This window comes from Marmota marmota, unplaced genomic scaffold, assembly GCF_001458135.2.
Source record: "Marmota marmota marmota unplaced genomic scaffold, marMar, whole genome shotgun sequence".
Lineage (NCBI taxonomy): Eukaryota > Metazoa > Chordata > Mammalia > Rodentia > Sciuridae > Marmota > Marmota marmota.
The window spans coordinates 15206553-15230429 of record NW_026000037.1 but is presented as its reverse complement, the minus strand read 5'-3'; the positions used below and the strand labels follow the sequence as shown (position 1 = coordinate 15230429).

Here is a 23877-nt window from a genome sequence, read left to right as displayed (position 1 = left end):
ATGTTCTGTGCAATCCGCTCTCTCCTGCAGACTTGGGGGCAGTCCCCACCCCCAAGGCCCCTTCCTCTTCGTGGCAAGCAGAGGAAACATGTTCCCAAAGACTAGCTCCCTGAATTACAAAGTCATTCTCTCTTCTACTACATCAGCGAAGTTTTTCTTAAAATCTTTGCACTTATATTTGCTTCTTTTGAGCCATATTTCCTCCATAGAAATAATATTTGACTCTTGTGTCATTGGAGGAAGGAAATTAAGGGCCTCTTTATTCAGAAACGTTATCTTCGATTTTGATTGAGACACAGCACCACACACTAGGAAAACCTCTTAAGTGAGACCTGTTGGGTTCAAGCCAAAGCTCCCATACTACCCAGCTATTTGTCTTCCTTGGTGACTACAGGCCATTGAGTAAAAATGGGGACAGTCCCCTTTGATAACGTAGATCAAGTTAGATCATCTCGGGTCAGCTGTAACACTGTTTTCCCAGTCTGTGTAATATTATGGCTGCCCGTAGGTGACCACCCACTGCTGAGGGGACTTTCAAACTCAGTCGTAGGCTAGTCATAATTCTCTGGTTCACAGAAAAATGCAGGTTCGGAGTTTGAAAGGAATATGACAAGGACCAAAATAAAATCAGTCTCAGGACGCCTCAAATAATAAATGAAAGCTGAGCCCACGTGTCTGTCTTTACTCAGTAGCATCCTCTGAACATTTAGTATTTGCAGCATTGTATTAGGCACCCTGCAGCCTCAGCTGAAAATTCATTCACCAGCAGCACAGGGCAGAAATATAAAGACAGGCACAGCCCAGGGTACCTGTGCACACTGAGGGCACATGGAGCCATCTCCGAGCCAGGATGGAGGGGTCGCCTCTCTTTATTCAGCCTTTGCTACTGGTGGAATCGTTTCCTTTACATAAACTTTCATTAATTTTCACTGAATCCAAATTACTATGCAAGAACATGCTTCAGAAAGGGGGTGACACCATGCTCTTGTTCCCCTCTCCCTGTCACTGCATCTTTGCCAGAGCTATTTGCTTCTTCAGCCAAAGGAAAATGTGGCACTAGAAATTAAATAAAAATGCAGGACTCTTATAAGAATACTTCCCCCTTGTGAACTGAATAAAATTAACTTCTTGGGGTGTACATAAAACCAGGGCCTATTTCCTGTCTCTAACTATACTTCACCTCCCCTCATTTTTCTCCCAGAGAGTGGTGGTCACCGTTTGATTAATTTTCTGACATCTCTGTAGTTAATGCACAGTTGTTTAAATGACTTTGATTCCAAATTAGTAAAAATTCCTAGAGCAATTAAATGCAGTGTTTCGTATTCAAGGACTTCAGCTTTATTCTACCCTTTCCTTCCCTCACATCAGCCCAGCCTAAAGACCCTTGGTCAGAAGTACATGCAGGTGGGTCTTTTATAACCAGGCTCCTCTCTGGGGGGCCCAGCAACATCAGTATCCCTTCAGAACTGGGAATTGCACTGCCTAGGCCCACTCTAAATGTACCAGATCGGAATCTATGCTTGACCAGGTCCAGTCAATGCTCAAGTTTGAGAAGTACTGCTATATTGGCCGGGCATGGGGATCCCCAGACCACACAGAGAGGTGGCACGTGGGTCTCCAAGAGTGGAAAGAAGCAGTATCAAGTGGTAGTAGCCAACAGAAGCTACAGGGTCTTCCCTCCAAAGAGCTGCCAGACCTTTCTCACTGCCAATTGTGATCCACAGAATACGGTATTGTTCCAGAAGGAAGAAAGAGGATGTTTAACCACAGCAAAACCCCACAATATCACCAGTCCTGTTTCAGATTGCAACAGAAGTGCACGGAGTTTCTGGCAGAAGGTTTTGTGTAAGAATAAGTTTCCTGTTCAGCCACACAGTGGATTGAAGTCTCATTTCAAAATGGCAGAGCTTCTTAGTTCCCTGTACCTGTCACCAAGTTACATAAGCGATTTTGGATTTTTGTTAGGATGAAGTTTCAGTGTCAACCAAAAGAAAGAGAAGCATCTTTTCTTTTTTTCTCTCTTTCACCTGGGCTACTTCCACTGATTTTTTTTTTCTTTTAAAAATGTTTGAGGTAGATTTCTTCCCATACTGCAGGAAGCCCATAATCCAGCAGAGAAGCGTCTTGTGAAGGCAGAGTCCCCTGATAAGAGAGATGCAGTGATTTACTCTTCCAGAGAGCTTATAGGAGAACCCACCCTCCCATCAGCGCACCCTGTCCTACACCAGCTGCCTCTTTACAAGCCCCCGGAGACTAGAGCAATTGGGCAAGTCTGTCTGTCCCCAAGACACAACCCTGGGATAATGATGATGGAGAACTTCAAGCAACTAACCCCTGGCGCTGCCTTCTTTAAATAAGAGGGACAAGTAACACTTGCAAGTACAAATTCTTGCATCTGAAATTTGGGGCCTCTGAACGCCAGAGGAGGTCCTCTATTTCTCATCCCAACTTTCCACGGGCCCATGTTTCTCTTACCAGAAAGGGGTCTCTCTCTGGGTTTCTCCAGCCCTTTCTTTTTCCCCTTGGCTGCACCCCCCTTTCCCCCCACTCCAGCCTGCGGGCCTCTGCTCTCCCACTCCCCAAATCGAACATGTACAGATTTTACGGTTCACTGGAGAATAAGTGGCTGTCATTTCACAGACGGGCCAGGATGTAATTAGCCACAATGCATTGGAGTAATGGAACAGATGTCTCTTTGTAAACTGAGTTTGCTGCGGAGCACCGCGTGCGTGTGACCTGCCGACTGCTCCCGGCAATCCACGGCCCCTCCCCCACCCACCGCCACCGCCTTTCTCTCCCTCTCGTGCTCTCTGGGTTCCCTGGCAGGGGCTCTCTGGCTTGACTGTGTGTTGACTGTTTTTGTTTCTCCTCTGCTTCTCTGGCTCACTTCTGCTGCAGAAAAGCTGCCAGAGCCACTGGGGAGGGGTGGGGGGAGTGAGGGGGCTGAACCCGCAGTTACTGATGTAGTCGTTCACAACAGAAAAGGTGATACCCCTCTTATGAGATAATTGGCAGTTTCACATTGCACTTATTACAGGATGATAATACGCCCGCAAAATCATAAATTACTGTTATGCTCTCTGGCCTGTTGTTTTTCTTAACTAGAAATAAAAGAGATGTATCTCCCTTATTCTAAGGTTACTATTTAAAATTTAAGAAGCATCCATGCTGTCCCAGAAGGGTGATATGCACGAATGTGAGACACTTATACGTAACTTCCAAAGAGCCTTTAAGATAATTTATTTACATAGATTACCTGCTCAGGTGGATCTCTGCTTTTCTGTGTATTTTATTTTAATATGAAGGTCAACCCTGGGGTGGGAGTGGTGGGGGGTAAGTAATGACTTTGGCACATCCTAACTTTTGAGACTGAGAGTTTAGTGGGAAGATACCAGGTGATGTTGCTGTTGGCAAATCAAAACCAGAGGAAAGAGTGAGAAACAGAAGGTCCATCTGCAGAAGAAGGAGGAAGGTCAGGAGAACAGAGAGAACAAAGGTTGTGGCTGCACTTGTTTTAGTTTCTCTTCCCGCCTAAAGGGAACAAGAAGCACAGACAATAAATACATCCACCTCCTCCCTCCAGCCTCCTGCACAGCAGAGGAAAACAATCCCTATTAAAATACAGGGGGTGGCAATCCCTGGCCTTTGTTCCTTAGGATATCATATTCGCTTTGATTGATTTTTTTTTTTTTCCCTCCTGGCCACAAGCTCAGAATCTCAGCCTTGGTCACACAGGAGAAGGCAATTCCATGCTAAGACTGTACTCAAGATTGGGCGTGTATTTGGTACCTTTGTCAAGAGAGAAATGGTCACTGGGATCAGCAAAGCCACACCCTCTTGGCCAAGGATAGAAAATGTTGCTACTAGCATGACTTTATCAATAAACAGGGAGCAGCCTATTTATCATGTGGGAAAACTGAGGGGAGTGTCTAAGGAAAGTTCTAACAGGGATCCCAGGTTTGAGTCTGAGACCTGGTGCCAGAGAAACTCAAAATGTTTGGTTGATTCTGATTTTGTATTTTAAGATTTTAGGTGTTAGTCAGTTTTCCCAAACACATCTGAGGACCTTCATTCGGGCTTTTAAAACTCATTAGACATTTAAAAACATCAGTCTAATGCTAATTTCTACCCTGAGGATTTTTGATAAATAACAGGTAGAAATAGATCTCTGGTGTATGAAATTGATACTTACCCTGGTTTAGCCACAAGTAATCGGAAACCTCCTTGCCATGAGCTCATTGATTGTCCTTGCTTATGAAAGTTGAAACCTCCCTATTCTCTGAGGGGTTTGGGTGGCCCTGACTCTGCCATTGGTACACATTTGAAAGAGAAATCATCTCTTCTTTTTTTGCCTATCTCCCTACAGCCCAACAGCCAGAACGAGGAGTACCTGAGGGACTCCACACACTCTGTCAACCTGGCTTTTATTGTTTTGGTTTCATAAGACAAAGGAATCCTTCTATCCTCGAGGTACTTTATAAGCTCAATATTAGCATAACTATTTCTGCATCATTTCTGCTTCCTAATGAATGCCAAATTGGGCTCGGACGATCAACAATCATCCATGGGGGTGGTGTTGCACATTTTCTCCTGGAAAGGGCAGACCATAGGAGGAACATGTTTTACTTTTTGATCCATCTCCAAAACTGACCAACTGTGCAAAAAATATTTGTTGAGTATTTTAACACAAACTAGACACCAACCAATGGGACCATTGGTTTACTTTGCGATTAGAGATTCCGGATACAGCCAGGATCTACTGACATTTTAGAGAACAGAGGGGTTGAAAGGACTGTCAAGGTCATCTACGTGAAACTCTGGCCAAAGTCAGGAATCTTCTCCTGAACTCTCGGGGAGTCCTTGCTTGTCCCCACTCGTAATTTTTGGATATGGAGTGATTTCAAAGTCCTTCCTCACATTCAGTCCTTCCTCACTCTCCACCTTGGTCCTATGTTGTAACACGGGGTAAATCTTTTTCACATGCAATCTCCAGAGGGCCAAGCAATGCCTTTGTATTTCTCATCTCCTCTCCAACTCAGACACTGCCAGCTCCTTCCAGTCCCTTCAAGTAGGCCTGATTACCTGACCCATTGTCACAGAGACTGTCCTCTCTCTGACATGCTCAGAACAACTGACACCTTTTTTATGAGATTTTTAGATCCATATATAAAATTCCAAATGTCACTAAATGTCAGAGTTCACTAACAATTATCACATTTTTTTTTACTTCAGCCTAACAGTGCTTGAATCAATTACAGATCTCACATCTTTTAACATAAAACACATATAGACAAGATTTTTCTAGCACAGAACAGAGTAGTTAGTGTTTATGAAGCTGTGTATTCAGGCTTTAATATTTATCTTTGCTGGTCTGGTAAGATTTTTTTTTTTTCTTGTAATTGTCATTCTTCCTGGTTGCGATGCCGGTATACAAACGTCTAACACAGATGAAGAACGGCATCCATTCAGAGCCGTCCACTACTGCCCAGTAGAATCCATTCTCCTTGGTTTGTCACAAGACTTCATCATTGTTCCCTGTCATGCCCTGGCCCTACCTCTTATTCTCCAGGGTCTACCTCAGCACTTGCTCCAACATAGGTTCTTCATGTCTTCACACAGGCTGTTTCTCTGCGTGGAAGCCTCCAGCAACACTTGATCTAATTCATAAACTTCTACTCCTCCTTTAAGGCTTAACTCAAGAGCCACAGGGAGACAAGGAGGCTGCCCAGCAAAGGGTTTCCACCTTGCGTCCAAAGTGTGGGGCCAACAACAGTCCATGAGCATCTTTGTTCTGCTTATTTTTCACATTAAGTAAAGGCCATTGATTCTTTACAATAAAAAAAATAATAATTGCAAACAAACACAAACAATCGTCACTTCTAGAAAGCCCTCCCTGGCCCACTTGCAGCCCAGTCTTTGAAGCGCTGGTCCACGGCGCCATTGATCATTTATCCTGTTCTCTTCAGCTGTTTGTTCTTGGTCAGGCCTCACTAGCCTTTCAGCTCTTTGATGGCCTGGGCCTTTTTATTCCCTCGGGTTTCACAGTTTAGGACAAAGCTTTGTGTTACGATGGGAGTCTCTGTGTGCATGATATCTGTCCAGGTCTACAAGGGCACAGCTTCCCTGCGCAAAGGGATCCCAAGGAAGTACCAACAAATGCTTTGCTCAAGTCAAGACACCCTGACCCGTTAGTGTAGTAAGACGGTTAAAAAAGAGAAGTGAGCTTTGGTGAGTTGTTCGTTGTTTTGTTTCTTCCTTCTAAGAAGCTCAGGACAAATCGTGACAACCTGACATCCAGGCTGCCTGACCATGCTGAATATCACTTCACTGACTATTACAAATGCTATTATGGCTCTAGCCTAAGCCATATTATAATTGGTTTTTTTTCCCCTAAATGTTAATGGGTTTATGATTAACTATAATTGTATATAGGAATCCACATCAAGGACTAATTATAGGTACTTATTCACTCACCTTTTAAATCCCTACTATGTGCAAACGTGTCAGACAAATAACATCTTGACAACGCTGTAATGACTCCGAGTATAATTAGCAAACAAGATGATGCTGAATTGTTCAATTACATGCTCACTTTTTCAAGAGTTGACATACCACCACTGTATTTATCATCAATTAAATTTCCCTATATTAGTTACTTGCAGTAATTTTGGAGGCAATCACCTCAGCTCAAATTGCCATAGCAAACCACATAATCTTACCAAATAGAATTATTTCCAACAGTCATCGTTCCTCATCAATTCTTTATTAAAGACTCATTTCTCAAACCACTTTAAATTGTGGCTTAGAGTAAGTCATTTATAACCACATTTTGGAAATAGGCACATTACATTTCCATTTCACAAATATGTTTTATTAGTAATGAGTAGTAAGTATTCGATTACTATTAGTATTCTCATCATAGGTTGGAAAATGCTTAATTAACAAAGATATTGGATTGGAAAAAAAATGACTCTGGGCATATTTCTTCTTGACCAAATTGCTTTTTTCCCCCTGATAGTCTTTTGTAATTTTTAATTGCATTCACCTATCCCAGAGAGTGTATTTCCCAGGGTCTGTGGAGGGAGGCGGAAGCCCTATAGAAGTGAAACACTGTCAGGATCTTCCAGACTCTGAACCCAGTTAGGTGGAAAGCCCTTTGTAGAAACCACCAGTGCCAGAGTCTTCCCATTGCACAGAACAGAGCAACTAGATTTCTATTATGGTGGATCCCCTTAAACTGACATTTGTAATCCAGAGCCACTGTTTCTGCTACCCTTTGAGGATGGTTTTGTTTTTTTATTTTTTGTTTTTTGCATACAGCTTCTTATTTTCCTCTCTCTGACTCAGCCTCACTTTCCAGAACATCAGTAAAAGCCACAGAGAGGGTCACTATGTCAGGAAAGTCACCAAGATGTCCCTGCCCAAACTGTCCCTGGTGGGGATTCTGACCTTGGGCTCCTCTTGAGCCAGCATCTTTTCCTGGTTGTCATTTGGTTTGGCTGGAGCATTCGGGTGGCTTGTTGTCCTGTCTCTTGCTGGAGCCGTGGTTTTACTCCAGGTGCAGGGCTGCCTTGGCCTCTTACCTCATGTGTGGTGTTGTTCTTTCCATTCTTCTGCATTGTTACTTTGCCAAGGGCCAGGGCTCTCCTTGCCACAGTAGCATCTGCTTCTGCTGGGGTCAGCTATGTGCTCTCTGAGGTCACAGATTGATGGCTGCACTTATGGATGCTCTGCGCACACAGAAGAGCATGGGCTTGTGTTTTAGCCTAAATGACGGAGTTGTGGACAGCCCCAGTCTGGAGTGGCTCGCTGGTTCCCTAACAGCAGGCAATTAGCTTGCCTCTGGAGCCTCCCGGCAGCAGTTCTTACGCAGATAGTTATCTGAGTGAACAGGAAGAGCATTAGAAGCATGTGAGAGACAGGTGACTCTTCCTCCACAATGATTGCCCACGATTGTGTCCTAATTGCTGACGTCACTAGCCTAGCTACACTTAATATTTGGCTCGGGTGTCTTTCCCAATGTCTCTAGACATGGGATTCATGTTCATAAAAGCTGCTAATACAGCCCTTCCGCTCACCTGGCGGGTGAATAATGCCCACATCCGTAAGGTAAGCACTCTTATGAACATGTCCTTCAAGATTCTGAATGGGTTCTGGGAGAGAGAGTGACCCTGGCTGACACCCCTCTTGGCAGACACAAGAGATCCAGGGCACTTCTGCCTTCCAGAGTGGAGGAGGGCTTTGACACAGGAGGCGACAGGGGAAGGCCAGACAGGGGGGTGGCTCCAAGTGGCTGCTGGGGAAGGCTGTTGGTCACAAAGACTGCACAGTGCTCTTCTTGGGTGGGAAAGAAATGGCTTCCCGTCAAGTGAGTGCCCGCCTCTTTGAATCAGAGCCCTGCACTACCCAGTGAAGAGACCAGCCCCGCTCAGCCAGGAAGATCTGTGGCAGATGCCCCCTTCTTCCCGCAGGGCTCCCCATGGAAAAGCTGGCAAGGGACCCAGAGCTGCTCCCTCAGTGCTATCTCCACCCTGGGTTACAAATGAGGATTGATGTTATGCTGGGAAACCGTAATGGCCTGATCACAGCCATCATTCTAGAACAGCCTCTCTGCTCCCTTCACATCTGACTGGTTATCTATTGTTCCTCGTTGCCAGTTTGTTTGAAGCTCTCTGCAGCATTTGCAGGTGTAAAAGAACTTGCAACTTCTTCCCCGCTCTCTTCCTTGAAGTCATTGTCTATATTTAGGTCAGTGACGTGATGTGATGAGAGATGTTGATAAGTTTCCGTGCCTCACCCTGAAAATTGCTTCTCGGGATACGGGGAAATGGAGAGACTCTAATGGCACCGCCTCATGCCACCGGGGCTGTGCAGCAGGCTGCGGCTTCCAGCTTATGCCGCCCACGGGGTGGGACCAGCCCTGAGCCACCTGCCAACACGCTGCACACAGTGTCACAGGAATCTCACTCTGGCCTCCCAGAGCCGCTGTGTGGTAGAGGAAACTGATAAAAAGGTGAGAGGGAGGGTTAGGAAGTTGCTCTCTCTCCTTTACCTGGAGTCCAGAGCCCTCACTCTGCCCCTTCAAGTAGAAAATGTGGCCCTGATGAATCCTGCCCACAAAGGAACTGCGCCTTTTTTAACATGCAAATGTTCAGTCAGGGAAAGGAAATAGACACCTCCTCCTTCAGGGACTAGGAGACAATCACAGCCACCCCCGCCCCACCCCCAATCCCATTTTCCTTCCCTCTTCCCATTCTAAGAGAAAGAAATTCTGATTTCCCCCATTCTTTTTTTTTTTTTAAGGGAGGGAGGGGCTTGCACAGAATTGTTCTTAAACCACTGTCTTCTACCCCACTTCCTCCCGTCTGGATAGGCTTCATTAATTTGATAAGCCGACACCAAAAGCGAGGGGTGGCGGTGGGAGGGGGCTGGGCGATTGCAGGGGGGCTGCCTAGGGGCTGCCCGGAGGTTTCAGAAGATGAACCGCTAATGATGTTGAAGATGTACCTTTTCAGACTGCGTGGTCCCTCTGGAAAAATCAGGGTCCTTTTTCACTTGTTCCGATTGAACTGCAAGAACTGAAAAAGAGAGGCCTGGTCGGGATGGAGGGGGGTACCGGGCCGGGGTGGTAAGTAGGCAGATGCGTCTCCAAGGAGGAATAGAAGCCGTCAGTTCCACAGCTTGAATGGGGCCTTTTCTTTAACAGGGTATCTGATATTGTCATGCTGAAGAGTCGGAAACTAATGGGGGGAAATACATTCATTTGCTAGGTCAATTATTGAACATTCTTGCCTGATACTTACAAACTAGTGAAATTAGTGCAAATTGACAATATGAATATTTTGATCAACATCTGTGACCCTTGAATTCAAACCGGGTGGGATGCAAACCACAGGGCTGTGATATCTCAGACACAAGGATCTTTGCTAGCTCTCTCCCGTCTCCTAGCATGATGGAAACAGATTAGACCCAAGGCAACCATCTGTATAATTTGCCCAAGACAGTCTGTCCCAGTTTATGCCATTTGTCCTGGTTTGGGTGGAAAATTATGTATTTGCCCTCATTATACCTCTCAGCAACTAGGAGAAGATGAGAGATCCCCAGTTTCAGCGTGATTTTATTTTTATTCTCTGTTCTCTTGCATACCTTCGAGACTATTCTCAAACATACACAAATGTGCAAGGCATTCTGAGGATAGAAAGGCATCTGAGGTAGGATTTTCCCTGATCATACTTAGTGGCAATAGAAGGATTTTAAAACAGTGTCAAAATTTTTTTGACTATGCTTGAATCACAGAACAAGATCATATACTGGTCTGTTTGGCTTCTTTCTGAAATAAATACCAAGGTGGGCTGGGGGGCCAATGGCCATCATTAGTTAAGTAAAAACAACCCAGTCTACTGACCTCTGGAATTTCTGCTTCACTAAGTATTTCACTTCCTCCTCAATTTTACCAAGTGACAGTGATTGCTTGGCAGTGTCAGAACCAGCCCTGCTGTGGACAGGGGGAGCGTGTTGAGTCTGAGGAGTGGGAGGTGAGGGCAAATGCTTCCAAAAGAGGAGGCAAGTTTGGACCTGTGGACTCATCAGTTACTCAACAGGAATATGAATTAAAATGGCTGATAAATGTTCATTCACTAAACAAACATTGCGTACCTGTTGTGTGCCAGCCACTGAGGTAGGTGCTTAACATGTATCAATGGATAAACAAGGTAGACCCCTGGCTGGCCTTGTACAGCTTACATTCTAGACATTAAACATAATAACTAAGCATAAATTGTATAGCATGCAAGATGCCTTAAGTGCGATGGGAAAAGGGGTGCAGGAAGATGAAGAGGGCAGCCATTATCGAGGCCACCTGGGAATTCTGCCTTCCACCCAGAACAGGGCACATACACAAACCCCCAGGGTGTGGACACACAGAGGCCCCAGACCCACGAGGAGAGTGACTGGGAAGCAGCCACAGTTCATTCTTTCTGTTGTACCAGCCGTGGCTGCCACAGCCAGTGGTACTCAGTGCGTTTCCATTTGCTTTAACAACAAAAAGGGCTAAAATCCTGTGTGAACTTTAGAAACCTCTGGTCCCAAATAGATGGTTTGTTTCTGGTTATTCTCTGATTCCAAGTACTCCCCAAATATTGAAGTTCTATAGGCAATTGTGAGCATGGAATTAATTTTCAAAACTAACTACTTCCTGCATGCCTACAATTCACATGGTGCTGTGATGAGGCCCTCTACCTCACTTAATCCCCACTCATCTTTTGAACAGAGCCATTATTGTCCACATTGCATAAATCAGGAAAATGAGCCTGGCTCACAGTTATCTCCCTACCAAGCTACAAGCATCAGGCTTTGAACTCAGGGTTCCAATTCCCAGGCCAAGTTCCCTGACTCTCCTCCTCTCCGCCTCCTCTCTTCTCCTGGGCAGCGTGTGGTAGAATGACAAATCTTGCCACCAGACCCTTCTTAACTCAGATTAGCTTGTGGCCTGGTACATATGTTTCACAACCATTGCAATAAATAGTTCATCTAATTAAACTGAAACCTGGTGATCAGCTCCATACATGCAGACAAAATACTCCATTCTTGTAAGAAGGGAACAGCAGATTTGCTTTGGTAATAGAATTTGCTGCTTCCAATCAATTGGTCTATGAGGTTTCTCATAGGAACATCAAAGTTCCTATGGACCTCCCAACACCAGCTTCCATATAAGAAACAAGCATGGAACAGTTCAGCAGTATAAAAAGGTCCTCCAAGTACTCCTACCCCTTGACCTAGTGAGTCTGCTGGAAAAAAAAAATTATCCTAAGAACATGATCATAGATATAATTTTTTGAAAAGTATCTATAAGGATGTTCACTCTAGAATTATGTATAGTAGTGAAAAACTGGGAGGGAAAAAACTTACATGACCAAAAGTAGAAGATTTGTTAAATAATTTATGATATACTCGTCTGCTATTAAAGTATTTTAGTAGAGTATTAATAACATGGGATCTGTGATATAATAAGTGACAAAAGGTGGAATATAAAATTACCTACAATCCCATTATTTTTATCCTCCTTTTTTATTTTCAAGAGCAAAGAAAATTACATTTATTTGGGGCTAATTAGGATTGCAATCTAGAAAAACACAGATTCAAATGACCTTGAAAAAGTACTCCTAATCCTAATATTTTTTTAAAAGCAAGAATATAAACAACTTGAGACTGGATTTTTGGTTTTGTGAGATGGAAAATAAGCACTTGCTCCCATAAATGAATTTGGAGTAAAAATTTTAAGAACTTAGAGGAAAATTTAGCAATGGAGACTTTTTTCTCATCAAAGTTCCTAATGAAATCATGGGATAGCTGAATATCTGACTTCGAACTACTTTATATTTCTTTTCTTTTCCTTTACCTTGAAACATATTTTACCAAGTTATAGTCTGATATACACTGATAGTTTTGTAGTTTCATGTCCCTTCAAAAGAAAAGCAGCGGTATTTATATCATTTGTGCAACAGTTACTTCATTGCCAAAATGTGGAAGCAAGTGGATGGATTGACGGACAGAGTCCGACCCCATCAGGAAAATGGCACATGGGGATTGGCAGAGCCAACATGGAGACACACCTCTGCCATCCTTCCTTATCGTGATCATGTGAATAAATGAGGTAACTTCTTTGTACTGGAGTAAGATATGGAAAGGCAGCAGAGTATTTGAGTGTTGAACTCAGCACCACTGACTGCCTGAGAAAGTCCAGGTCATCAAAATATTATCTTAATACTACAGGAATGAGTATGTTCTCCAACACAGGCTGTACGTGAGAATTATATATGTCCTGGAAGGACTTTTTTTTTTTAACTGGGTATTACTTTACCACTGAGCTACATCCAAAGACCTTCCTATTTTAATTTTGGGAAAGGGTCTCACTAAGTTGGTAAAGATCTTGCTAAACTGCCACGGCTGGCCTTGAACTTCCCTCCTCCTGCCTCAGCCTCCCAAGTCGCTGGAATCACAGGTGTGAATCATTGCATCCAGCCTGGAAGGAACTTCAGATTTAAAGTGTAAAATGTCAACGCTCAGGGTCAGATGAAAAAAAAAAAAAGTCTTTAAACCTGAATAGGATTAGATTGGAGAGAAATCTGAGTCAAGCATTTTTAAGAAAGCTATCTAATTACACCTGAGTGTTTTTCTAATCTTGTTTTCATAATCATATCTCTGAGAATACTTGGGTGTTTAAAAAATAGCATTCTAAGTACCCATGACCGCTTTCCTGGTGGCAGAATAGTCCAATTGGAAGAAAATAGACCACAAGAAGTAAAATCCCAGCTTAGGGGTAGCCTTGCCCACCTGGCCACTCAGATGACTGTACACATCACAACCCATCTTCCCTGAGCCAAACCTGAGGACAAACATGACCTATTGAGGAACTTCATACAGAGGATACAGCCAAAACCACACGACCAGCTAGTATTTTGAGTTTGTGCTACATTTTAGGTGCTGCACTAGGTTCCTTCTGCATAAGATCCATCAAGAAGTGAGCTACACAGCAGGTGCTATATTTTTTCTAACAGTTTCTCTGCTTCCAACAAATTTTCTCCACCTATCGTAGGTAGTTAACAGTGTTTGGTGGTTCCCCTATTTTAGGGAACCTCTTTGAGAGGGGATGGGCTTTTTCTAAATAAAATAATCATGCATGAGAAGGGATGGTGATATGTACCTAGCCAGAGAACTTCATGGAAGAATTTCTCTGCTTAACAATTATTTACGAGCATACACTATATGCCAGGTACTTGGTAAACACTGGGGACAGAAAACAGACGTCCCTAACCTCATGCCCACGAGTCTAACTGCAGAGACCAGCGTTAATGAAATAATTATACAGATGTATAATTACAGCCCTTAATTAGAGCAGTATCATGAAGGAAATACACAGATGGCTATAAACTTATGTAACCTCACCAAGGGAGTGACCTGCACGGAAGGCTTCTCAGAGACCCAGAAAACCTGTAGAAGGTGCCAAGGGCAGCGATTCTCAGAGTGTAGTTCCAGGACCAGTAGCATCAACAAACAGCACCTGGGGACTTGTTAGAAGTCTAAATGGTGGGGTCCCTCCTCAGATCTACTAACTCAGAAACTCTGGGCTGGTTCCTGCCATGGAAGTTGGTTGATTAGTTGGTTTTTGTACGTCTGAGAAATTTTATTCACCTGCACGTCTCTTTTCTTCTTTTTTTAAAAACATTTTTATTTTAACTGACACATAGTAATTGTATATATTTATGGGGTGCAGTGTGACATTTCAATACATATATATATACATGTATAATGATCAGATCAGGGTAATAGGCCTATCACCTCAGACTTATACCTTTGTGCTGGCAACTTTCAAAATCTTTCTACTACCTATCTTGAAATTTTCAAATAAATATGGTGCACCACAGTTATCCTACTGTGCTGTAGAATGTTAGAAGTCATTCCTCCTACATCGTCAACCTGTACCCATGATCCATCCTCTCTCCACCCGCCCTCCCCACACCTTCCCAGGTTGTCAGAGCACTGTTCTGCTGTCTACCTCTTTGAGATCAACTTTTTACCTTCCACGTATAAGTGAGAACATGAGGTTTCTGTCTTTCTGTGCCTGACTTATTTCACTTAACATAACGTCTTCTAGTTCTATCTGCGTTACAGCAGATGACAGAATTTTATTTGTTTTTATGGTCGAATAATAGTCCATTGTGCATTGTGGGTTTCAATAAGCCCTCTAGGCGATTGTGATGGACCCTGAAGTTCGAGAGCCACTGTATCAGCAGATGAGGTGGGGCAGGGGCTGAGATGAGCCAGAAGAAATAGTGCAGTGAAGCCCCAAGGCTGGAAGGGACACAGCATGGCGGGGGGGGGGGGCGGCCTGCCAGGTCAAGGCAGAGGACCCAAAGAAAGTGGTGTGTGGCCAGGCTAGAAGTTGCTGGAGGCAGAGGGCTTCAGGGCCTGTGGTAAGGATCCTGCCCACTGTCCTAAGAATGGGAGAAAGCTATTGGAGAGTTATGATCAGGAGTGTGAGAGGATCATACTTGCATTTTCAAAGCTTCCTCTGACCACAAAACTATGGAGGGCAGTGGACATGGAAAGACTTATTGGAAATGACTTCAGTTCTTCAGTTCAATAACTGATAGAACGGAATAATAGGATATGGAGACAGAAGAAAGTGAATGAAGTTCAACTAATCCCAATATTAAGGAGGTGGGGCCCCAGGGAGAGGTGATACTTTGAAGTGGGGACTGAGGGAAAGGGATGTCTGGCAGGACAGAGCCCAGGTTTCCAACTTGTAAACCTAGATTGAGGGTGATAGTCCCAGACACTGAGAGACAGAGGGTGGAGATCATGCATTTTATTTGGATCATACAGAATTTAAGATCCCCTGGAGCTATGAACTAGACCTTGGTAGAAATTGCATGAGTGAAAACGAAGGAAAAAATTATTCTCAAAGAGAGATACAGTGACCATATGAGCCAAAGGATGGAGATAGAAATGAGTTTTTGACATGCATCTGCCTCTTTTATTATTCATTCATTCATTCATTCTACCTATTATGTCCTTCCAAGAACATGGAAGGACATTGGAAGGTTAGAAGAAGATTAATAGGAGGGATGAGGAGCAGGTATGGCAGATACTGAAATCCAAGCTAAGGAGGTTGGGTCGCCATGGAACATCATGGCAGAGGGATGCCTCAGAAAGATTAACCAGCAGGGAGATACACAAGTAAGAAACTCAAGGGGAAAGTTTGTTATAGGAATTCTAAGGAAGCTTGGGAATGCCTGATTCCTTCTCACAGACCACAAGCAAGTTCACATGCATTCATTCATTATATCCCATCCATGTGGCTCTATATCCTTAACCTCTAAGCCATATAGTTTGGGAATAAGAAAAGATAAGCTTTGAGTGTATGAAAACAAGGTCTTTTTTTCCTGCTTTCAGCTTTCCAAGGCAGAAGCTGGGTATTTTAATTGGAAGGGGAAGGCCTACACGTGGTGGGAACTGGGGAAGATGTATTCAATCGAATTGAGCCAACACCAGTGGCGTCCTGGTCCTGAGAGAAGGTGCCACACAACACTGGAGTCCTGGAGAAAGGGGCGGGCAGTGGGGCCCTTGCATGAGAAATAGGACCCGGTGACCCCCATCTGTTCCTCCTCCTCTCCCTCCCTCCCCCACCGCTGCCATGGCGACATGTCTGGAATCACAGTAAGCCTTATGCCCCAGAGAGAACAATACTCTGTTTGAACCTTGTGAGTTGGCCTCTAAGCTTCTGGCCTGCAGCCCCATCCCCCACAACCGGGATTCTTACAAAAGGCAGCTTTTTACCGGAGGGTCAGGGCGCTGCTGCTCATCGATTTGAGCCCCTTCATCGCTCCTCGGCACTTTCCTCTTGTTGGTTTTTGAACCACGCCGCAGCCTCGACGCTGTGGGTCTGTTTTGGCGTGAAGCTACTGAGGTAGCCATGCGCGGCCCCTCTGCACGGGCCCCAAGGAGCATCCAGCTCTTTTCTTTTTTCTGTCGTCTTGTCATGCGGTTGACTCACCAGCAGGCTGGGGCTGCCCGGGCTCCACTGAATTAGTAACAATGCAATCAACATCTCTATTTTTATCTCTGCTCCCCCCCCTCCCCAATGACTCACCATTTCTAGGTCTCAGAGCTTGGCCGCCTGCACAGAATTATATTGGGGCTGGGGGTGAATCTACGCACAGATGCGGTATTTCTTCCATTCAATGCAACGAGTGTTTTCCTTTCTCCTGGTGCACGAGGGTTCAAGCGTTAGAGGTATTATTTACTATGCTCATCGTCATCCTTATTGTTGCTGTGTTACTGTGCAAGCTGCTGTTATCTCCTGAGGTCGAAGATGAATTGCAGGCAAGGGAGGGAGCCTGGATCTGATTGCCAAAACTCATCTTCAGAGAAAACTTGAGTTCGACGCCGAAACTTTTTAACTTCATCCCAGTTGAATTCTAGAAACCCGACCTGGAGTTTAGATAAAGCTAATACCAAACACAATGTTACCTATTAAAAAAAAAAAAATGCCCCACTGATGCAAGATATCTTCTGCCTAGGTCTCCGCATGCTGTTAATTATATTAAATTTATAATTTATAGAGTCTGATATGTTAAGAGCCTTGGTTTTGAATTCCACTTGGCCACTTATTTCCTGTATTCTTCGAGTAATTAATTTCCTTGTGTCTTAATTTTTTTCTTTTATAAAATGGAGACTTTAATGTCTCATACATATATCATCATCGGATTGTTTTGAGCACTAAAAAAGCTAGTATTCATAAAGAGCTTAAAACAGGGTCTCACATATAATAAGCGGTCAGTAAGTGTAGGCTGTTTTCATACAACAGACATATCTACCTGTTTAAAGAGAAATGATTCAATCCTCAAAAAGAGTTTCCTCTAACAACACCATACACTCAGGATGCCACCTTTCCTCACTTCCCAATTGACAAGCCATCCATTCTGTGGAGACGGCGTGGACACTAACCTACAGAACAGGCCTGTTTGTCTCTTATTCCGAAGTGGAGCCTTCTAGCTTCCCAGTCTGCCTTTCCCACAGCCAAATTTACAGTCTCATTTCATCAAAATTAGGGTTTTGGCTCTCATGTACTCTAAATCCAAGCACACTTACCTCTCCTCCAGATAATTATATTTTACATTCGGAGACTTTTCCTTGGCTTATCTGACGCTTCCTCATTAGACTCTAAACCCTAACAATACCTTTTCATTTCTATAGTACGCCATGGTAATAGCATGTAAAATTCTCTGTAGAAGTTTTCCTTTGTCTTCATCACCCAGATCTCTCATCACTTCAGTTCCTGCCCGCTTTACTAAATGAAGGAATGTCATTTGCTGGACGATTCTGGAGAGAGTCCAGAGTGGGAAGTCACAGGACTGAGATGTTAAGTGGGATTCAGAAAACTCTCGGACACCCTATGAGCCTAGAAACTGTTAGGGGTTTGCACCCACCTTTCAGCCAGCAGAGGCATACAGAAACGTTATCTGAACCACATGGTTCATTGCAATTTGGTCCTGTCTACCCAGAAGCCACATATCAAGACCAGACAACTGTGGGCACAGATTCACTAGGAGCAACACTAGCAGTTTGGAAGTTCTCCATGTGGGAAATGCTCACAGCATGGCTGCCAAAGCCTGAGGGATTAGTCACACCCACCTGCCTTCATCCTGAGTAGGTGTTCAAGGGAATTTTCATTGGCTCTTTTGTTCTTCAGTCAGTATCTTAAGCAACACAGTTAGGTATGAGTTCTGCAAAGTGTATATGATGAAAAGTATCAGCACTGCCCCAACCCTTCCCCATCACGGTTTCTTTTTTCTTTTATTAATTGATTTTATTTTTTTTAAAAAAAATGACAGCAGAATGCATTACAATTCTTATTACACATATGGAGCACAATTTTTCATATCTTTGTATATAAAGTATGTTCCCCATCACAGTTTCTTTTCCCCAAATCTTTGAAGTGTTTCAGCTGCTTCTTCTGATATGAACCTCTGTCTTCCTAAATAGCGTGTTCCCCCAGTTGTCTCTTGATTATTGTGTTTTTGAAATTACCTATTGACTCCCGACCATAAAAATAGGGATTTACCCATCATCCTTCCACCTCTCAAACCCACTTCCTCACCTTTCATCTTACCAATTATTGTTATATCACAACTTTGGACGAGATTAGTATTTAATGTGTGTGTCTGTGTGTATTACGTCTAGATAAATACTATTCACAGCTGAACCAAATGGTCGATTTCGATGACATTGCTCTTGCATACAACTTCAGCTTTCCTGCAAGTATCGGTTGCATTTCTTGTTCGGTCTCCTCTGCTCCTATCCTGAAATCATTCACAGACTCCTCATCAGAATGAACATCGTTCTCAATTCATTTGGAACATGAGTTAATCAAACCAGTTCTTTTTCTTCATGAAGTCCCCCAACCTGGTCCCTTCTGTGGTGCCAAGACTGCTGCAGACCTGGCATCCAGAGCCTTTGTTGTACTCGAGTCAATGCTGGATCTCTTGTTTGTGGATTCCAAGTGTTCCCCAGCTTGGTTTAGTTCCCATTTTAAGTGAAGTGTATATTCTGCTCACTTCCTAAGAAGAGTACTTGCGAGGTAGATTTTTGCGGACTTTATATGTGAAAAGAGATTCATTCTCTCTCACATCAGGCTGGATATAGAATTGCAGGATGTAAATAGCTTTCAGCAGGAATACTGAAGCACTTCACGCCATGTCATCCGGCCTCCAGGGTTGCTGTCCAAAAGTGCACAGCCACTCTAATTCCTTGGCAGATGTTCAGGATCTCTTTTGTATTCTTGATTTTATGAAATTTTACAGTGAGGTACTCCGGTGTGGCCCTCTTTGCATTCATCAGTCAGAAAATTTTCTAGACCTTTTCAATCGGGAGGGTCTTGTCCTTTGGTCCTGGGAAATTTTCTTGTATGATGTCATTGATAATTTAATGATTTCCTCCACTGTTTTCTCTTCTTACTTTGTGGAACTCCTACTATGTAGATATTGTACCTTTTGAACTGATTCCCTATTTGGTTATCATTTTCTTTTCTTTTTTCCATCTCTTTGAGTTTCATTCTACCTTTTGAAATATTTCTGAACCTTCCCTTCCCACTCTCTAGTTTGTTGTTGTTCCTACTGTTATATTTTTAATTTAAAAAGCTTTGTTTCAGTGCTGGGGTTGTGGCTCAGTGGCAGAGCACTTGCCTTGCACGTGTGAGGCACTGGATTCGATCCTCAGCACCACATAAAAATAAATAAATAAACAAAAAACGGATATTGTGTACCTCTATAATTAAAAATTTTTTTTAAAAGTTTGTTTATTTTAAATGTTTAACATCCTATTCTTAATTCATAGGTTGACTTTTTCTTTACTCTTTTTGAAAATATTTTATCGATTTTTTTTCAAATATTCTTCTGTTGCCTATATTTTCTCTACTTTCTCTTTTCCATTTGTTTATTGGACTCTGCATTTTGGGTTAGAGACTTTCCTCAAATGTGCTGTGATTTCTCTCTCTCTCTCTCTCTTTTTTTCCCCTGGTACCAGGGGATTGAAATCAAAGGCACTTAACCACCAAGCCACATCCCCAGCCCCCCCCCCTTTTTTTTCTTTTGAGACAGGCTCTTGTTAAGTTACTTAGGGCCCCAGTAAATTGTTGAGGCTGGCTTTGAATTTGTGATCCTCCTCCTGCCTCAGCCTCCTGAGCCACTGGGATTACAAGCATGTGCCACCAGGCCCAGCTGTGTTATGATTTTTGCCTAGACACTTGTAGTCAGAGTAAGGCATTAACAATCTAGCTGGGAGCCCTGTGTGTACATGTGAGGACTCTCAAGTGGTGATCATTAGCTTAGAAGCCATGGGGAATCCAAGATCTATTAGTCATGTCTCGTGGGCTGGTTAATTTCCCAGAGGTATCTGCCAGTCTTCTGTCTAGGAGCCATGACTCTGTCTGCCAGAGTTCTTGAAGCCAAGTGGCAGAGAGGTTTTGGCTGAGTTTTTGGCGAGTTATCTGAGGTTTTGGCGAGTTATCTCGCCACTGAGTTGTAGATTTTCACTTAATTGTCATTTACAGTTCAATACCCCCACCTTCCACTGTGCTTTATGTCCCTATGACAAATCTGTTTCCATGCTTTCATGGAGTAAACCACAGACTTTTCAAGTTGGAGGAGAAATGTTGGTTGAGTATCCCTTATCCAAAATACTAGAAGTATTTCAGTTTTTTTCCAAAGGTTGGAATATTTGCTTATATATAATGAGATATCTTGGGGGTGAGATCCAAATCTAAACAGGAATGGATTATGTTTCACATGCACCTTATATACATAGCCTGAAGGTGATTTTATACAACATGTTTAATGCACCTGTTTTGACTGAGACTTGGCCCATGAGTCAAGTGTGAATTTTCCACTTGGGGTATCTCGTCGGCACTCATAAGGTTTTGAATGTTGGACCATTTTGGGATTCAGACCTTTGGACTAGGGCCACTCAACCTGTAGTTGCATGATGATGTGTGTCACTCCATCACAGGATGGAGACAAAGGTGTTAGAGTCTAAAACTTTATCTTACACAGATGTTCAGTCAGTCATCCTGTTTTTAGCCACATAGACATCCCCATCATCAGAGGTGCTCCGTGTCTCTGACTCCTGGGCTTTTTGAGGTTTTTAACTTGCACTGGGTTACTTGGGTTTTCCTCCCATTGAAACTTTGGATTTTAGCTGTTCTTCCTCTGCTAAATGAGTTCCTACTCATTCATCTGCTTTCTGATTTCCAAAATTATGTTGGCATCTCATATCTCCTTTTGCCTACTTTTTTTTTTTTTACTCTGCATGGAGTTTTGTTTTATACAATTTTCTATCTCTCCCCCCCCCCACCTTGGTCATTTTTGTGGAGTATGAGTAGGTAAGGCAGAAAAGAAATGGAGATAAGCATGTAGTCAACTTGCCACGTTTAGCTGCAGTGTATGAATGGACCCTTTTTTCTAAGGAATGCCCCATTTCTATATGCAGCAAAATAAAACTGAGTTACTTGGCAAGTTCCTCATCTGGGAATGTTTCCTCTTGGGTTGCCATGTTGGTGTGGGTCTGCATGAGAATTCCTTAAAGAATATGCAGTGTGATCTAGAGCTATCCCAGGATCAGGAGTCAGATGTTCTGGTTCAGCAGCAAGGAGTCTAAAATTCACACATGATCAAAGCCAAACAATTTGCTGGGTCTGGCACTGAGATCTGTGCACAAATTCCAGAGCAGTCTAAGTAACTAGAACAACCCCAGTTGTGAGTCTCTGTATGAATCAAAGAAATCGCCCCATGCTCCTTCTTTTGTCCGGGGCACCCTGCAAACACAGGGTGGGACCACCATTGGGTGATGGATGTTCTTAGGTAAATTAGATTAGATAGAGAGCTCAGCTCTGCCACATTTGTCTCTATGTAAGGAGCACTAGATTACAGCAGCATAGTACAAATGTTTCATTTTCCTCATAATAAGAAGCCCGAGACAGGCAGAGGAGAGGAAATGCAGCTGATCCGCCATGGCAGGTATTTCCCATCTCTTACAGTCTTTCTATCCCAGCATGTGGCTTTTATCCTTGTGCTTGTTATCTCAGGGTCACAAGATGGTGTCTTGATGCCCAGCCTATGTCTGTACTCCAAGCCAGCAGACAAAGAGGAAGGCAACTTGAAAAAAGGGCAGAGACCTATTCACAAGTCCCCAGGCTTCTGCAGACATCTTCTTGGCCAACACTGAGTTAGACAGCCACCCCCAGCTGCAAGGGAGGCTAGGAAATCCCTCCTCAAATGCAAGAATGCAATCATGATTCTAATGCAGAAAAGGAAAGGAAGATTCACTGGGCAGTTACTGGTGTCTACCAACACTAGGAGCAACTTAGTTAATATCACTTGATATTCATAAACCTTATCTGTAAAGTGAGAAAAAAAATCTACCTCATGGAGTCATAGTGAGAAATAAAGGAGAAAACATTTCAAGAATGCAGAATCCCACACCTAACAGGTAATGTGCCTTTATAATCAATTCCCTTCTCTGGGATCGGGGATCCCTCTGTGATACTTCCGGGGGCTGACTTCCAAATCCATCACACCATCAGCATGTGCTGCAGAGACATAGAGGGGTGGATGGATGGATAGACAGACAGACAGGCAAATAGGCAGATGATTTGATGCAAATTGATTTTGCTTTGGACATTACCCAAAACCTCTTGGCAAAACAGTAGTAAACGTAAAATTTCAAAATCAAAAGCTAAAAACATGCATAGAATGTCTGAATTCAAGGCACAGAAAATATAACACCATAAAGATGATTTTACAGTCCACGGCTTTTGTTATCATCCTTAATCTTCTTTTATGTCCTTTCCCCTTTTTTCTCATCCCACCCACCAACATTTTCTTACCACACTCTTGTCTTGATTCCTTGCTTTCCCTCAATTTGTGTTTACTATTTTTTTATCCACAAAGCTCTATGCTGAAGTCACTGGAACCTGTGTGCGGTGACTGTGTGAGCGGATATGCCTTGCTTTAGTCAGCCCCATGACCCCCTCACTCCCTATACCCAGAAAGCTGGGCCAGGAAGGGCTATGGCCAGCTGAGCCTACAACCCAGGCCTTAGGAACACCACAGTGGTCTGTTAGCATTTGGGGGTTCAAGGGTGAGATGCATGTGACCCTGGGTTTTACGGCCCACCTTGTTTCCCACCCCATTCCCTGGGACTTGACATGTGCCAGTCCAGCAGAGGCCAGGGCCAGGGGGTCACATTTCAACAGCCTACAATGCAAGGGACCTTTGTTTTCCTCTCCCAGCAAAAACCAGCTGGGTAACCGAGGGTCCAGGTATCGTGCTGAGGTCGTTTTCTGTACATTGAAGGAAAAAAAAAAATTCCAATCCTGCAGGGGCCAGGCTGCTTCCTGAAATGCATGGCAAGAACACATCTTCCCAAGGCCAATGCGTCGGGGAAGGGGAGAGAGCCCGCCTTCCCCGAGAAGGGCTGCATGCCCTCCCCTCAAGGCCCGGTGCTAGCAGGCCTGTGCCTCCATGGAGCTCTGGCTCTGTGTGGAAAACGAATGCCACAGTCCAGAGAAGCTCTTTCACAGGAAAACAAAAGGCAGCTGTCAGTTTAATCCCAAGCTCCCTGATAACATTCCAGCAGAGCTCCTTTTTCTGGAGATGAAATAAGAACCCTGGCAGGCCCTCTTGACTGGCCACATAAATCATTTGTAGTAATTGCTCTGAGAGAGGAGAGTCACTCGGGCTGCGCAGAGCAGGGGGGGGAGTCACACGCCACCATTCATACTGTCCCTCCTGCTTCCCTCCCTCCCCCTCCCCCGCCTGC

At 43.8% G+C, this 23877-nt stretch overlaps 1 protein-coding gene and 1 long non-coding RNA gene across 3 annotated transcripts in view; one reads left to right on the top strand and one right to left on the bottom strand.

Annotated features, from left to right (window-relative positions):
- The window catches only part of Maml3 (mastermind like transcriptional coactivator 3), a 394119-nt gene that overhangs the window by 283426 nt on the left and 86816 nt on the right, over positions 1 to 23877 (top strand). The gene's annotated exons all lie outside the window — the stretch shown is intronic.
- LOC125619350 lies at positions 6748 to 16555 on the bottom strand. The gene is made up of 3 exons (XR_007350851.1): positions 16339 to 16555; positions 9508 to 9578; positions 6748 to 9002 (listed from the first exon to the last, which is right to left on the bottom strand). It is a non-coding gene; the product is annotated as an uncharacterized LOC125619350 (long non-coding RNA).